Genomic DNA, 16,098 nt, shown 5'->3' on the forward strand with positions numbered 1-16,098 from the left:
CAAGAGAAGTCGGAGCGCAAGAGAGTGGAGATAGAAATGGGAAGATTGAGGGGAAGGGCCTCTGACTTAGAGAGGTTTACCTTATAACCAGAAACCATACCATATTCATGCAAGGCTCTATACAGGTTAAAGAGAGAAAGCAAGGGTCAGGAGAGCGTAAGAAGAACATCGTCAGCGAACAAGCAAATCTTAAACTCTCTCTCATGCAAAGAAATGCCAGCAATGTCGGGGTTCCCCCTAATCATGGCAGCCAAAGGTTCTATGCAGAGGGCAAAGACCAGAAGGGACAGCAGATAGCCCTGACAGGTGCCATTAGACAAGGGGAGCGTCAGAGAAGGAGCGTGAGGAAGCTTGAGGGAAGCAGTGGGAGAGGAGTAGATCCCCGCAGCGCAATCAAAAAATTGCCCGTAATACCACATTTTTGGAGGGTGGCAAAAAGAAATGGCCACCCCAGTCTATCAAATGCTTTTTCAGCATCTAAGGAGTAGCGCCTGCTCGGATCTCTGATTGACCAAGTCCACAAGATCTGCTACCCTCCTGGTGTTGTCTCCCCCCTGACGGCAGGTGATAAACCCAACCTGATGCTTATGGATAAGGTAGGGGAGAAAGGCACAAAGTCTAACCGCCAACACCTTAGAGAACAGTTTTAAGTCCGAGTTAAGAAGGGCAATAGGTCGGTAAATAGAGCAATCATGTGGATCCTTGCCAGGTTTAGGTATCAAGGTAATTAAAGAGTGTAAAAAGGACTGCGGGATCGCCTACCCCCCCCCCCCTCCCCATGAAAGAGTTGAAAAGGGGCACAAGAATAGAGGAAAAAGTATGTGCAGCCGTCCGGGCCAGGGGAATGACCAGCAGGCAGGGATTTGAGAACCCTCGAGAGTTCTTCCTCCATGATAGGTGCACTGAGAACCTCCCGATCGGCCCCCGACAGAGTGGGCAGGCCACATCTGGAGAGATAAGAATCAAGAACTGCTGCTCGTTCCACCGGATCGAACGGAAGCTGAGAAGGAAGCAAGTAAAGTTTGGCATAATAGTCAACAAAGAGGCGGGAGATATCAGCAGGGTGGTAATAAAAAGTACCAGAAAAGTCTTTCAAAGCAGAGGGGGGTTGAGCAACCACACGGTCACGCAGGCGCCTGGCCAACATAGTATGGGCTTTATTGCCCTTCTCATAAAAACGTTGTTTAGCAAACAACAATTGCCGCTACACTTTGTGCAAGGTCAGGTCGCCCAACTGCGCCCGAGCGGCTACCAAGCGCCGTAGCAAGGGAAGGGGTAGAGAGCAAGAGAGCCTCAAGGCGAGAAATCTCCGTGCGGAGTTCCTGGGAGCGAGTCAAAGCGTCACTCTTAAGCCGCACACCCAGTGCAATACAGTGTCCACGTACCACAGACTGGTGAGCTTCCCAGAGGACAGCCTGAGAGGAGACCGAACCCTCATTAGTGGCAAAGTACTCGGTCAGACACTTCTGTATCGACTCCCGGGAAGGCAAGGATTTAAGGAGAGAATTATTCAGCCACCAGTGGCAAGGCCGAAGAGAGGAGAGAGAGGAAGAAAAAGAGAGGAGAATTGGACATTGATCAGACCAAGAGATGGGTTCTAGAGAGGAGGCAGAGAGCATGCCGACCATAGAGAGGTTACCAAAGAAGTAGTCAATGCGTGTAGGCAGCTTATGAGGGTGGGAATAAAAGCTAAAAGAGCGATCCGTCGGGTGATTTATCTGCCATAAATCATACAACGAAGAGGCGCGTATGACCAGCCGGAAAAGGGAGGCCAAGCGCAATTGGAAGGGGGCAGGGGGAGCAGCAGAGAGAGAATGGCGATCCAAAGAAGGAGAAAAGATCAGATTAAAGTCCCCCCCCCCAACAACCAGGTAGAGGAGGGGTATTTGTGGAGTCTAACCAGCACTCTACGCAAGAAGGGGATTTGAGACGTATTGGGGACGTAAATATTACAAAGTAAGAGCGGAACCCCACCCAGTACCACTACATAATGCCCCTGAGGATCTAGGAAGGAGGAAGAGACTTGCAAGGGGCAGGACCTGGAGACTAAAATAGCCACCCCAGCCGTTTTCCTGTCAGAGACAGCAGAGTACGCTTGTGGGAAGAGATGGTTAAGAAATTGAAAGGATCCAGAACGGTCTCCTGAAGGAAGACTATATCTGCAGGTAGCACAACCAGCTCCCTTTGAAGCAAACGCCTCTTAGAGGGGGAGTTCAATCCTTTAACATTCAATGAGACACACTTAACCATGGTGGATGGTAAAGAAAACAAAGGAGCCTATAAAGAAACATACTCACAAAATAGTCCCGAAGGGTCCCAGTAAAGCAGTAATTTGGCAGCCACGGAGCCCAGGTCTTGGAGAAGAGAGGCAAGGAGAAGCAACCTAGAATTAGAAGAGGAAAAGAGAGAGGGAACAAGGGGGAACAGAAGGGCGGACACACGAACAACAGGCGGACAAGATAACAGAAGACAAACAAAAAACAACATCAAACAAATGAGAGAACCATTGACCGAGGAGCCAATGCGGAGGCCAAGACCACTGGAGTGGGCCATGGACCAAAGCATGGGTAGACCATTGCTATGGCCTCGAGAGGTGATATGGAAGGATACCAACAAAAAACAACTTCCAAAAAGGCAGGCATCCTACTCCAAGGCCATAGCAAAGGAATATGCAACACAAAAACCCATCGGTGACCAATAAATGCAATAACACAGTAGTAACAAGAATGTCCAGGAACAACATTCAGCCACACAGAGGAGAAGCTTTCCAGCAATTAGGCAAGGACCAGAGGCCTAGGGAGACCCGAGCCAAAAACGGCACGGTGAAGATATGGAGGATCAGTCAGCATCTCAAGGGGGAGCCTGATGGGGAGCTCCCTTTGGCTGAAGGGGGGGATTTCCTCTGGGATCCAGACCGACGGGTCCGGACAGGCTGCCAAACCCGAGGCAGGGGAGGCGGGGGAGACATCAGATCCCAGTCCACCAGCTTAGGGACTGCCAGTTCCAGGGTAGTGCAGAAAGCCTGAAGGTCAGAAAAGGAGAGTAGAACAGCGGAGTGTCCATCTCTACGAACGTGCAACCCAAATGTAAAGGTCCATCTATACGGCACTTGGTGAGAACAGAGGACTTCCAGGAGGGGTTAAATCAGGTGTCGTTTCCTGAGAGTCAGCCAGGACAAATCCTGATAGAGTTGGATTGGAGCCCCATGAAAGTCGAAATTTCTCAGGGATCTAGCTTTAGCCATAATGGCCTCCTTAACTTGGAAATCATGCATGCAACAGATAACATCACGTGGGGTGCCCATAGTAGACTTAGGGCGAAGCGCAATGTGAGCTCTGTCCAGTTTAATCGTATGGGAGGGGGATTCACCATGGATAAGGTTAAAGATGGCTTCCAGGGTAACAAAAAGGTCCTCCTCACGGGTGGCCTCTGGCAAACCCCTCACCTTGATATTATTGTGCCTCCCTCTATTATCAAGATATTCCACATGAGCATGTAGATCTCCAAGAAAGCCCTTCTGAGAAGCAATAGTAGAATACAGCTGTGCAACATACGCCCTAATATGATCATGGGCATCTTCCAAGCCATCCACTCGGTCCGAAACATGCTGGAGATCTTGCGCATAAAGAGATCTCTGCCCGACAAGCATGGTTAACTTCAGCAATAAGGGAGCGGAAGTCCTCCTTAGTTGGAATTTGGGAAAGAAGCTGGCTTAAATCAGGGAATGCTGAAGGAGGCACGGAGAAGCCTGAGCAGGGCAGATCAGAATCAGGCATAGCATCCCAAGATGTCGAGGCGGGTGCCCATTCAGTAGTCGCCAGAGGCCCATGTAGGGAGCCTGGCATCCCAGGAGGGGACCGGTGGAGAGCTCCAGAAGGCAACATGGCGGATTATGGATGTCGCTGTGGCTTAGGAGAGCAGGCAGTTGTATAATAGGTAGCAAGGGTGTCCTGAGGAGCAGGGGAGGGGACCGAACCCTGTGCATTTCTACGTCCCTGTATGAACCCTGTGCATTTCTACGTCCCTGTATGAACGCTGACATTGAAATGCACAGGGTTCATACACTGATGTTCATGTCCTGTACAAACCCCATACATTTCTATGTCCTCTTTATGGGGCTAATGAACACCCCATGAAAAAACAGAAACCAGACTATGCAGTTCATCCTCCCCTTTGCAGCCCAAGGAAACCTGCGTTATACACAGCATACTAATATAACTCAGCCTTGGTTGGGATACACTGGCATACACACACAAAAGGGACTACAACTTCCAGCATGTGTCATTCAGGAGTCTTCAGTCTGTGGCATAACACCAGCAGCTGCCTCTGTAGTCTCCTGGGGGTTGTAGTTCATCAACACCTCTATTGTCTCAGTAATCTCCTGGGAGTTGTAGTTCACAACCCCTCTATTGTCTCTCAGCAGTCTCCTGGTGGTTGTAGTTCACAATACCTCTATTGTCTCTCAGTAGTCTCATGGGGGTTGACCAACATGGGGGGGGGGGGCACCCCTGCCACCTCACTCCTATCACTTTAGAGTGATTGAAGCTGAATTGCTGAACTGACCAACATGAAGCTGAATTGACCAACATGGGGGGAGGGGGCCTCAGGAGCCCCCCAGGCATTGGCACGGGATGCCTGCTGAACGATTTCAGCAGGCATCCCATTCCGTTCACAACCCGGTTACCGGTGGTGAACGGAAACGCTGAGGGTGTTCAGGTATGCCCTTGGTCCTAGATAGGTTAATGATTTAATCTAAAACTCCTCAGCCTCCTGAGGAAGGAGTGAAAGCGCGCTCAGGGTCCAGGCACAGTGCTGAGAATGCTCCGGTCTCAGCATCATTCAGTCTGCAGCCATTACACTGTGCAGGGGCTGGGAAGAGATAAGCTCCTCAGCCTCTCACCCCTCTGTGTTTCCAGCAGGCCAGACTCAGCTTACTGCCCTCCACCACAGGCCCGGACACCCACCCAATGCCTCCAGACCCCCCTGCCCACCCTGATGCTGCCCTTCATGGTAAGTTACTTTGGGGGAGGAGGAGGGGGGAGTCAGGCTCGGGAGACAGGTAAAGGGGAACTCTTATCAGTGTTTCCAAGCAGAGGCCTCTAACTATAGTAAAACTACAACTCTCAGCATGTATTTGGCTTTGTGGGCATACTGGGAGTTGTAGTTTTACAACAGCTGGAGGCACCCTGGTTGGGGAACACTGATCTATCTGTCTTTCTATCTCCTATCTATCTCTCATATCTATGTATCTATCTCATATCTATATATCATCTATCTATCTCATATCTATCTATCTATCTCCTAACTATCTATCTCAAATCAATCTATCTATCTCCTATCTATCTATCTATCTATCTCATATCAATCTAACTCATATCTGTCTATCTATCTCATATCTATCTATCTATCTATCTATCTATCGCCTATCTATCTCCTATCTATCTCCTATCTATCTCATATCTATCATCTCTCTCTCATATCTATCTATCTATCTATCTATCTCATATCTATCTATCAATCTATCTCATATCTATCTCATATCTATCTATCTATCTATCTATCTATCTATCTATCTATCTCATATCTATCTATATATCATATCTATCCCACTGCTGCCAGCATCTATTTTTCATCTACTTACAGCCTATTTAGACGCCGAGACAGTGGATAAGTTATAGATTGTGGGGTATACGAGCGCTAGGACCCCCTGCAATCTCCTGAAAAGGGCCCCTGTAGTCTGCTGGAAGGGGGTGCTGGAAGGGGGTGCTGAACCCTGCACGGATATTGGAATGGCCACTTCCAGCTGACTGACAGGGCCCCGTTATGTGCCCCTCACTTATAATGCCCCCCTGTCATGTGCCCCTCACTTATAATGCCCCCCTGTCATGTGCCCCTCACTTATAATGCCCCCCCTGTCATGTGCCCCTCACTTATAATGTCCCCCTGTCATGTGCCCCTCACTTATAATGCCCCCCTGTCATGTGCCCCTCACTTATAATGCCCCCCTGTCATGTGCCGCTAACAAATAATGTGCTCTGATTTATAATGCCCTCCTTTTATGTGCTCCTTACTTAAAATGCCCTCTGAGGGTGCAGGACAGGGGGCATTATATTTGAGGGGAACATAACGGGGCATTATAAGTTGAAGCACATTATATATTAGCAGCCCAAGACAGGGGGGGCATTATAAGTGAGGGGCACATGACATGGGGGCATTATAAGTGAGGGGCTCATGACAGGGGGACATTATAAGTGAGGGGCACATGACAGGGGGGCATTATAAGTGAGGGGCTCATGACAGGGGGACATTATAAGTGAGGGGCACATGACAGGGGGGCATTATAAGTGAGGGGCACATGACAGGGGGGCTCCTCACGTACAATGCCCCCCTGTCATGTGCCCCTCACATTTAATGCCCCCTGTCATGTGCCCCTCACATTTAATGCCCCCTGTCATGTGCCCCTTACTTAAAATGCCCCCTGAGGGTGCAGGACAGGGGGCATTATATGTGAGGGGAACATAACGGGGCATTAAATGTGAGGGGCACATGAAGGGGGCATTATAAGTTAGGGGCACATAACTGGGGGCATTAAATGTGAGGGGCACATGACAGGGGGTATTAAATGTGAGGGGCACATGAAGGGGGCATTATAAGTTAGGGGCACATAACAGGGCATTAAATGTGAGGGGTACATGACAGGGGGCATTATAACTGAGGGGCACATAACAGGCCCTCACTTATAATGCCCCCCTGTCTTGGGCCTCTCACTTATAATGTCCCCCTGTCTTGGGCTCCTCACTTATAATGTCCCCCTGTCTTGGGCCGCTAACATATAATGTACTTCAACTTATAATTCCCCCTGTTATGTTCCCCTTACTTATAATGCACCCTGAAGGGGCAGGACAGGGGGCATTATATGTGAGGGGAACATTACAGGGGCATTATATGTGAGGGGCACATGATAGGGGGGCATTATAAGTGAGGAACCCCCTGTCATGTGCCCCTCACATATAATGCCCCCCTGTCATGTGCCCCTAACATATAATGTGCCCTGTCTTATAATGCCCCCCTGTTATGTTCCCCTCACTTATAATGCCCCCTGAGGGAGCAGGATTGAGGGGGGGCATTATATGTGAGGGGAACATTGCAGGGGCATTATATGTGAGGGCACAGCACAGGGGGCATTATATGGTAGGGGCACAGGACAGAGTGCATTATTATTATGAGGGTCATAGTTATATGTGGGGGCACAGAATGGGGCATTACTACTATATATGAGGGGCACAGAATATAAGGAATTTCTGGGGTAGTACGGTTTTCATTAGCCACAATACATCACGGTATTGTATTCAGAGGGATATTTAGAGCGTACAGTGTGTGGTAGTATTATATTCAGAGGGGACAGTGTGTGGCAGTATTATATTCTGAGGGTACAGTGTGTGGGCAGTATTATATTCAGGGGTACAGTGTGTGGCAGTATTATATTCTGGGGTACAGTGTGTGACAGTATTATATTCTGAGGGAACAGTGTGTGGCAGTATTATATTCTGAGGTTGCAGTGTGTGGCAGTATTATATTCTGAGGGTACAGTGTGTGGCAGTATTATATTCTGAGGTTACAGTGTGTGGCAGTATTATATTCATTGGGTACAGTGTGTGGCAGTATTATTCAGTGGGTACAGTGTGTGGCAGTATTATATTCATTGGGTAAAGTGTGTGGGCAGTATTATATTCAGTGGGTACAGTGTGTGGCAGTATTATATTCAGTTGGTAAGTGTGTGGCAGTATTATATTCAGTGGGTACAGCGTGTGGCAGTATTATATTCAGAGGGTACAGTGTGTGGCACTATTATATTCAGTAGGTACAATGTGTGGCAGTATTATATTCAGTTGGTACAGTGTGTGGCAGTATTATATTCAGTTGGTACAGTGTATGGCAGTATTATATTCAGGGGGTACAGTGTGGCAGTATTATATTCAGTTGGTACAGTGTGTGGCAGTATTATATGCAGTGGGTACAGTGTGTGGCAGTATTATATTCAGTGGGTACAGTGTGTGGAAGTATTATATTCAGTTGGTACAGTGTGTGGCAGTATTATATTCAGTGGGTACAGTGTGTGGCAGTATTATATTCAGAGGGTACAGTGTGTGGCAGTATTATATTCAGTGGGGACAATGTGTGGCAGTATTATATTTAGTTGGTACAGTGTGTGGCAGTATTATATTCAGTTGGTACAGTGTGTGGCAGTATTATATTCAGAGGGTACAGTGCGTGGCAGCATTGTATTCAAAAGGTAAAGTGAGTTGTAGTATATTCTAAGGGTACAGTGTGTCAGAATTATATTCAAAGGATATGGTGTTTGGCAGTATTATAATAATACTTTTTTCATATAGAGGATCAGAATCCACCGAAACAGTGAAGAGCCATCTGGGCGTCAAGTTATGCAGCGAGAATAGTTAGCTGGACCTGGCGGTATGTATCATCTGAATTAGATAAGGAAAGACTATAGAGAAGAAGTTTTGTAGTAATGATGGGTGAAACAACAACTCCCAGCATCTCCTCACCACTACTTAGGTCATACTGGGAGCTGTAGTTTTAAATGGTAAAAACTTCTTTAGCGCTTTCCCATTCTGTGGCAATTGGTATGTTTGATTATTATACTGGATACATTTTCTAATATTGTAAGTTCTTTAAGCAACACCTTATTTTCTGTCCACCAAAACGAAATTCTCTAATAGTGCCCCTCCCGAGACTAGACTCTGGATCCGCCCCTGATACAACCTGTAATATTTACTTTACTTTACCAACATATTCTGGCAAGGAGTGCTGGTCCTGTGAATTTCTATGTCTGCTAACCTGTGAACATCAGTAAATATAAATTATATATGTTTTTCTAAATGAATGTAATAAAAGCTATATTTTAATATATAAATATCAACTTGATTCTTTTTTCATAGTATACAAAAAAAGGTTAATGATTTAATCTAAAACTCCACCTGCAGAATTCTGCAAGTATAGATTTCAATTGGTGGCTGCCGCCAAAGTCGGTTTTCCCCTCCTTCTCAATTTCCCCTGGATGAAGCTGTACATGTTATAGTGTTATTTCTCCTGTACGTCCCTCCTGACATGATTTTCTCTCAAAGCTGCTGTGCAATGAATGCTGACATGAAGACCTCTGTATCAACCTTGTGCATCTCTGCTTCCCTGTATGAACCCCGTGCATCTCTGCTTCCCTGCATGAACCCCGTGCATCTCTGCTTCCCTGTATGAACCCCATGCATTTCTGCTTCCCTGAATGAACCCCGTTCATCTCTGCTTCCCTGTATGAACCCCATGCATTTCTGCTTCCCTGTATGAACCCCGTGCATCTCTGCTTCCCTGTATGAACCCCATGTATCTCTGCTTCCCTGTATGAACCCCATGCATTTCTGCTTTCCTGTATGAACCCCATGCATTTCTGCTTCCCTGAATGAATCCCGTTCATCTCTGCTTCCCTGTATGAACCCCATGCATCTCTGCTTCCCTGTATGAACCCCGTGCATCTCTGCTTCCCTGTATGAACCCCATGTATCTTTGCTTCCCTGTATGAACCCCATGCATTTCTGTTTTCCTGTATGAACCCCATGCATCTCTGCTTCCCTGTATGAACCCCATGCATCTCTGCTTCCCTGTATGAACCCCATGCATTTCTGCTTTCCTGTATGAACCCCGTGCATCTCTGTTTCCCTGTATGAACCCCGTGCGTTTCTGCTTCCCTGTATGAACCCCATGCATTTCTGCTTTCCTGTATGAACCCCGTGCATCTCTGTTTCCCTGTATGAACCCCGTGCATCTCTGCTACCCTGTATGAACCCCGTGCATTTCTGCTTTACTGTATGAACCCCGTGCATCTCTGTTTCCCTATATGAACCCCGTGCGTTTCTGCTACCCTGTATGAACCCTGTGCATTTCTGCTTCCCTGTATGAACCCCGTGCATCTCTGCTTCCCTGTATGAACCTGGTGCATTTCTGCCTCCCTGTATGAACCTCGTGCATTTCTGCTTCCCTGTACGAACCCCGTGCATCTCTGCTTCCCTGTATGAACCTGGTGCATTTCTGCCTCCCTGTATGAACCCCGTGCATTTCTGCTTCCCTGTATGAACCCCGTGCATTTCTACATCCCTGTATGAACCCCGTACATTTCTGCTTCCCTGTATGAACCACGTGCATTTCTGCTTCCCTGTATGAACCCCATGCATTTCTACATCCCTGTATGAACCCCGTGCATTTCTGCTTCCCTGTATGAACCCTGTGCATTTCTATGTCCCTGTATGAACGCTGACATAGAAATACACAGTGTTCTTACACTGATATTCATGTCCTGTACAAACCCCATGCATTTCTATGTCCTCTTTATGGGGCTAATGAACACCCCATGAAAAAACAGAAACCAGCCCATGCAGTTCGTCCTCCCCTTTGCAGCCCGAGGAAACCTGTGTTATACACAGCATACTAATATAACTCAGCCCTGGTTGGGATACACTGGCATACACACACAAAAGGGACTACAACTTCCAGCATGTGTCATTCAGGAGTCTTCAATCTGTGTTATAACACCAGCTTGCTGCCTCTGTAGTCTCCTGGGGGTTGTAGTTCACCACAACTCTACAGGGCATACAGAACAGGGACTACAAATCCCAGCATGTTGTGTCAGGAGTCTTCAGTCTGTGGTATAACACCAGCAGCTGCCTCTGTAGTCTCCTGGGGGTTGTAGTTAACAACACCTCTTTTGTCTCTCAGTAGTCTCCTAGTGGTTGTAGTTCACCACACCTCTACAGGGCATATACCAGTGTTTCCCAACCAGGGTGCCTCCAGGTGTTCTAGAACTACAACTCCCAGCATTCCCTTGTTGGGAAACACTAGCATGCACACACATAACAGGGACTACAGCTCCCAGCATGTGTCATTCAGGAGTCCTGCCCCCCCCCCTCCCCTTTCACACATAGAAATCATCCCCAGTCTGTGATGTCCACCCCTTATCCCCAGCCCGTGCAATATGTCCCCCTTACACATAGAAATCATCCCAGTCTGTGATGTCCCCCCCTTATCCCCAGTCCATGCAGTATGTCCCCTTCACACATAGAAATCATCCCCAGTCTGTGATGTCCCCCCCCTTATCCCCAGTCCATGCAGTATGTCCCCTTCACACATAGAAATCATCCCCAGTCTCTGATGTCCCCCCCCTTACCCCCAGCCTGTGCAGTATGTCCCCTTCACACATAGAAATCATCCCCAATGTGTGATGCCCCCCCCGCCTTATCCCCTGCCCGTGTAGTATGTCCCCCTTCTCACATAGAAATCATACCCAGTGTGTGATGTCCCCCCACCCCACCCCTTATCCCCATCCTGTGCAGTATGTCCCCCTTACACATAGAAATCATCCCCAGTCTTTGATGACCCCCCCCCCCCTCCCTTATCCCCAGCCCGTGCAGTATTTCCCCTTCACACATAGAAATCATCCCCAGTCTGTGATGTCCCCCCCCTTATCCCCAGCCCATGCAATATGTCCCCCTTACACATAGAAATCATCCCCAGTCTTTGATGTCCCCCCTCCCTTATCCCCAGCCCGTGCAGTATGTCCCCTTCATACATAGAAATCATCATCAGTCTGTGATTTCCCCCCCCCTTATCCCCAGTCCATGCAGTATGTCCCCTTCATACATAGAAACCATCCCCAATCTGTGATTTCCCCCCTCCCTTATCCCAAGCCCGTGCAGTATGTCCCCTTCACACAGAAATCATCCTCAGTCTTTGATGTCCCCCCCTTATCCCCAGTCCGTGCAGTATGTGCCCCTTCACACATATAAATCATCCTCAGTCTGTGATGTCCCCCCCTCCCTTATCCCCAGCCCTTGCAGTATGTCCCCTTCACACATAGAAATCATCCCCAGTATGTGATGCCCCCCCCCCCCTTATCCCCAGCCCGTGCAGTATGTCCCCTTCACACATACAAGTCTTTAGGGAGGGGAGATGAGGAGCTGAGTACCTCCTCTCTTTCCCCTGCTCTGGCTTATTTTCCCGCAGAAACTTGCGTCCTCCCCATGCAGACCTGCGTCCTCCGAAGACGGGGGAGGGGAGCTGAGGGAGCTGTGTACGTCCTCTCTCCCCTTGCGTCCTCTATCCTCTGGGAGGGGGCGTGGCTTATTTTTTTCTCATTTCTCTCATGCAGACGTGCGACCTCCGGGCTCTGACGGAGCGGTCGCATGTTTGCATGGGTTGCAAAATTCCACCTCACACCGGCAATGTAAAAAATGTAGATAGGGGCCATTTAATTATACAATTAATATTTTTTTTTTATAATTAATTTGGTAAAACTTTTTATTAGTAATGTATTTTAATTATGTGTTTAATAATATGTGTGTGTTTATTTTACTTTTTTTTTTTTAGACTATTCCATGATGGTAGAGTAGTAATACCTGTACTAATAGACAGAAAGCAGCGGATGTCACTTCTGACACCCTCTGTGATCTTCTGGTATAAGCTATAGAAGCGAGCGGCACGCCGCACTTGTCTGGTCCCCTGCCCGTACTATTCTCCGCTGATGTGAAGTTCTCTTCACTTCACAGATTCATATTTGGCCACTCACAGCTCTTAATGGCATATATGAATCTGTGATGTGAAGATAACTTCATGTGGTGCCGGGGTGTTGCAATGGTGTAGCAGGGTCTGGTGGTATTAACCCTGTATTAACCCCTGATTAGTCGTGACGCCAGGATGTGGTTGTTTCGGTAAAAGGCCCTGCCAACAACCAACCCAGAAACAGCAGGCAATAAAGGAATGTCCACAGCAGGAATTGTGAAAATAACTGGAACTTTTACTTGGAATTCTTATTAAACAGTCTTTACAAATATGCAGTTTCTCTAGAGGCAACCAGAATGCAGGATACCTCACAGGCTTGCTGGGACTTGTAGTATTGAGATGATTTATGCAGGCCACAGTGCTACTAATATTATTCTTGCGTTGAGTAGTAGTCACTAGAATTGTAGATAGAGCTTGATAAATCACGTTTTGAAGTGGCTGCAGGTTCTTTAGACTTTGGCCTAGCGGACGTGAATTTAGATAGTACAGGTATTGTGCTTGTCTGAAATCCAGGAGATAAGAGAGTGAATTTAGAGACTACAGCCCCTTATATACTAGGGGGGCTGGACTAAAGCCCATTGGTTGCAAAGCCTGTGGTTCCTGTGCCCATGGCACTCTGGGTAGTGTCACATGACAGTGGTTCACATGACTAAGCTCTATACATTTGTACAACTTTATGTATAATGAACAATATGTACACAACACATTTACAATGCATTAACAGAAGGTGAGCAAGGGGTGAGCCCTGCAGGAGAGCCCTATGGACTGCGGAGACTCTTCCGGAGGGGACCTAGAGATGGTACAGGACCATGTCCTTTATCGGGACACCACATTCACATCACAGCAGAGTATAGGGACGGGCAGGGGACCAGACAAGTGCGGCAGGCCGCTTGCTTCTATAGCTTATACCAGAGGATCGAAGCGGGTGTCAGGATTGACACCCACTGTGATCTGACCTTAACTGCAGGTACTACCACTCCCAACATGGAGCACACTCTGCTCCATGCTGGGAGCTGTAGTACCTGCATTAATAGACAGGTCGCAAGAGGTGTCAGAAGTTACACCCGGGCCATCTGTCTATTAGTACAGATACTACAGCTCCCAGCATGGAGCAGAGTGTGATCCATGTTGGAAGCAGTAGTACCTGCAGTATGGGACAGATCACAGCAAGTGTCACTCCTGACACCCGCTGCGATCATCCTGATGAGAATTTTGGGACACAGCTGTGCTAACAGTTACAGAGACAGGAGAACAGCTAATGCTGAGCAGTAGATATATGTCATATATCTACTGCCCAACAAGAACTTGAACCTGCAATGTGTATACAGTATACACGTCGCTATGCACCAGCCCTGCAAGGAAAGAGTTAACTTACACTGCTTGACAGTGTAGGTTAACCCTTTGGGCGGTATACAGTACATACAGCTATCTATAGATAGCTGTATATAGTGTATACAGAAGACTGTTCACATTGTGCGTTTTGTATAATGTGAACAAACCCTTCTGCCAGTGTTTTCCCAGACACAGAGACTCCAGCTGTTGCTAAACTACTACTCCCAGCATGCCCAGACAACCAAAGGCTGTCTGGGCATGCTGGGAGTTGTAGTTTGGTAACAATTGGAGTCTCTCTGTTTGGGAAGACATTGCAATATGGGCGCTCTCCCCAGCAGAGAGCGCCAAAACATTTCCTACCCAATTTCTTGTGTTTTTTGAATTTCTTGTTCCAAATCCGTGTATGCAGAGTATTACGGCGGATTCAGAGGACTACTGCGGATGAACTGGATTTTTTCCCTTTAAATAAAATGGCTAACGAGGGCTGTGGGGGAGTGTTTTTTTAAATAATTTTTCCAATGTGTCGTGTTTTTTTAAAATAGATTTTTCAGGCTTAGTAGGGGAAGCCGCCCCAAAAATAGCTAGCGCTAACCCCCAATTATTACCCTTGTACCCACTGCCACAGGGGTGTCGGGAAGAGCCGGTACCAACAGGCCCAGAGCATCAAAAATGGCGCTCCTGGGCCTAGGCGGTAACCAGCTAGCGCAATTTAGGCTGGGGAGAGCCAGTAACAATGGTCCTCACCCACCCAGGTAATGTCAGGCTATTGCTGCTTGGTTGGTACCTGGCTGTGAATAAAAATACAGGGAACCCTATACATTGTGTTTTTTTTTTCATAAATAAATTTTTAAAAACGCATAGGGTTCCCCGTATTTTTATTCACAGCCAGATACCAACCAAGCAGCAACAGCCTGACATTACCAAGGTGAGCGAGGACAATTGTTACTGGCCCTCCCCAGTTAAAATAATGCCACCCTTTTACCACCTAGGCCCAGGAGCGCCATTTTTGACGCTCCGGGCCTGTTGGTACTGGCTCTTCCCAGCACTCCTGTAGCAGTGGGTACCCGGGTAATAATTGGGGGTTAGCGCTAGCTGTTTTTGGGGCCAACACTAAGCCCCGGCTTAGTAATGGATTCCGTCAATAAGATGGCTTCCACTACTAAGCCTGAAAATGTATTTATCAAGTCCCAGCACACATTATTCACTGCATTTATGATGTTTATATGTATCTAACATTTTTCCTGTCCCCATGTAAAGGGTGCTCTCCTGGCCAGAGGGTTCCCCTACAATTTAAGTAAAGCACATAGAGTGACAGAAATGCTGTATATAGAGGTAACAATGGTGTGTTGTATAAAATATGTATAGAGTTCTGGGGAGAAGTGTTTTAGTACCGAAGGGCCCCAGTAGCGAAGGCATTGGGTAAATAGCCTCCGGCAGCCAAATCCGCAATTTATGTGTTTCAGTGTCTAGAGTGTAATGAATCCCGTGTGTCTACCAATTTATTTCCCAAAGGTGCATGGATGGATATTTCTAAAGTGCTACATGGACTGTTATTATTAACTATCCAGACCTGTGAAGCATATTTTATACCAAATAAGATCCAGGAACTGTTATTATACCTCAGTGGCCACTGTTAGTCATCTGCCCTCCAGGACAGGGTGCCGAGGATGGCTATTTTCAAGAGGGGGAGTTTGTGGTGGCTCAGTACGGAAGGTGTTACCCAGTACCCTTGCTTCCCTGTCAGGCAGCCTCCCTACATTGTCCCCAGCCCCCTTGCATCTGTCCCCCCATGTAAATATGTTTCTAATGTTTTATACCAATGTAATGTGTTCAGAAAGCGTTGTCACTTTAAGACTGTTTACCATGTGAATTGTCATGTGATTGTTACCCAGGAGGTACCAGTGACCAGGTGATCTCAGGGGTGACCTATGGGCTCCCTGCTAGTCTCCCCCATATTAGTCCTGGGTGGTGATAGCTCTCTCTTTCCTTACAAGTCTTTGCTGAGGTCAAGTCGAGTCCTAGAGAGTGTCCAGAGTCATAGGAGGCCTCAAGTCTAGTCTGCAGCCACAAGCAGCTACAAGTAAGCCATAGTCTCAGTATTGCCAGTCATTAGTCACGTCCAGTTAGTCACAGTCACCATTTGTCAAG

At 47.5% G+C, this 16,098-nt stretch overlaps 1 long non-coding RNA gene across 3 annotated transcripts in view; it reads left to right on the forward strand.

Annotated features, from left to right (window-relative positions):
* The window catches only part of LOC130356099 (uncharacterized), a 79,318-nt gene extending 70,457 nt beyond the window's left edge, over positions 1–8,861 (forward strand). For 2 of the 3 annotated variants that reach the window (XR_008888780.1, XR_008888783.1), the window contains 2 exons: positions 4,917–5,010; positions 8,394–8,847. This is a non-coding gene — a long non-coding RNA (uncharacterized LOC130356099). Of the gene's footprint in view, positions 1–4,916; positions 5,011–8,393 lie in introns of all 3 variants that reach the window. The other variant, XR_008888781.1, reaches the window with a different exon arrangement.
* The last annotated feature ends 7,237 nt before the right edge of the window (positions 8,862–16,098 follow it).

Source organism: Hyla sarda, chromosome 2 (assembly GCF_029499605.1).
Source record: "Hyla sarda isolate aHylSar1 chromosome 2, aHylSar1.hap1, whole genome shotgun sequence".
Lineage (NCBI taxonomy): Eukaryota > Metazoa > Chordata > Amphibia > Anura > Hylidae > Hyla > Hyla sarda.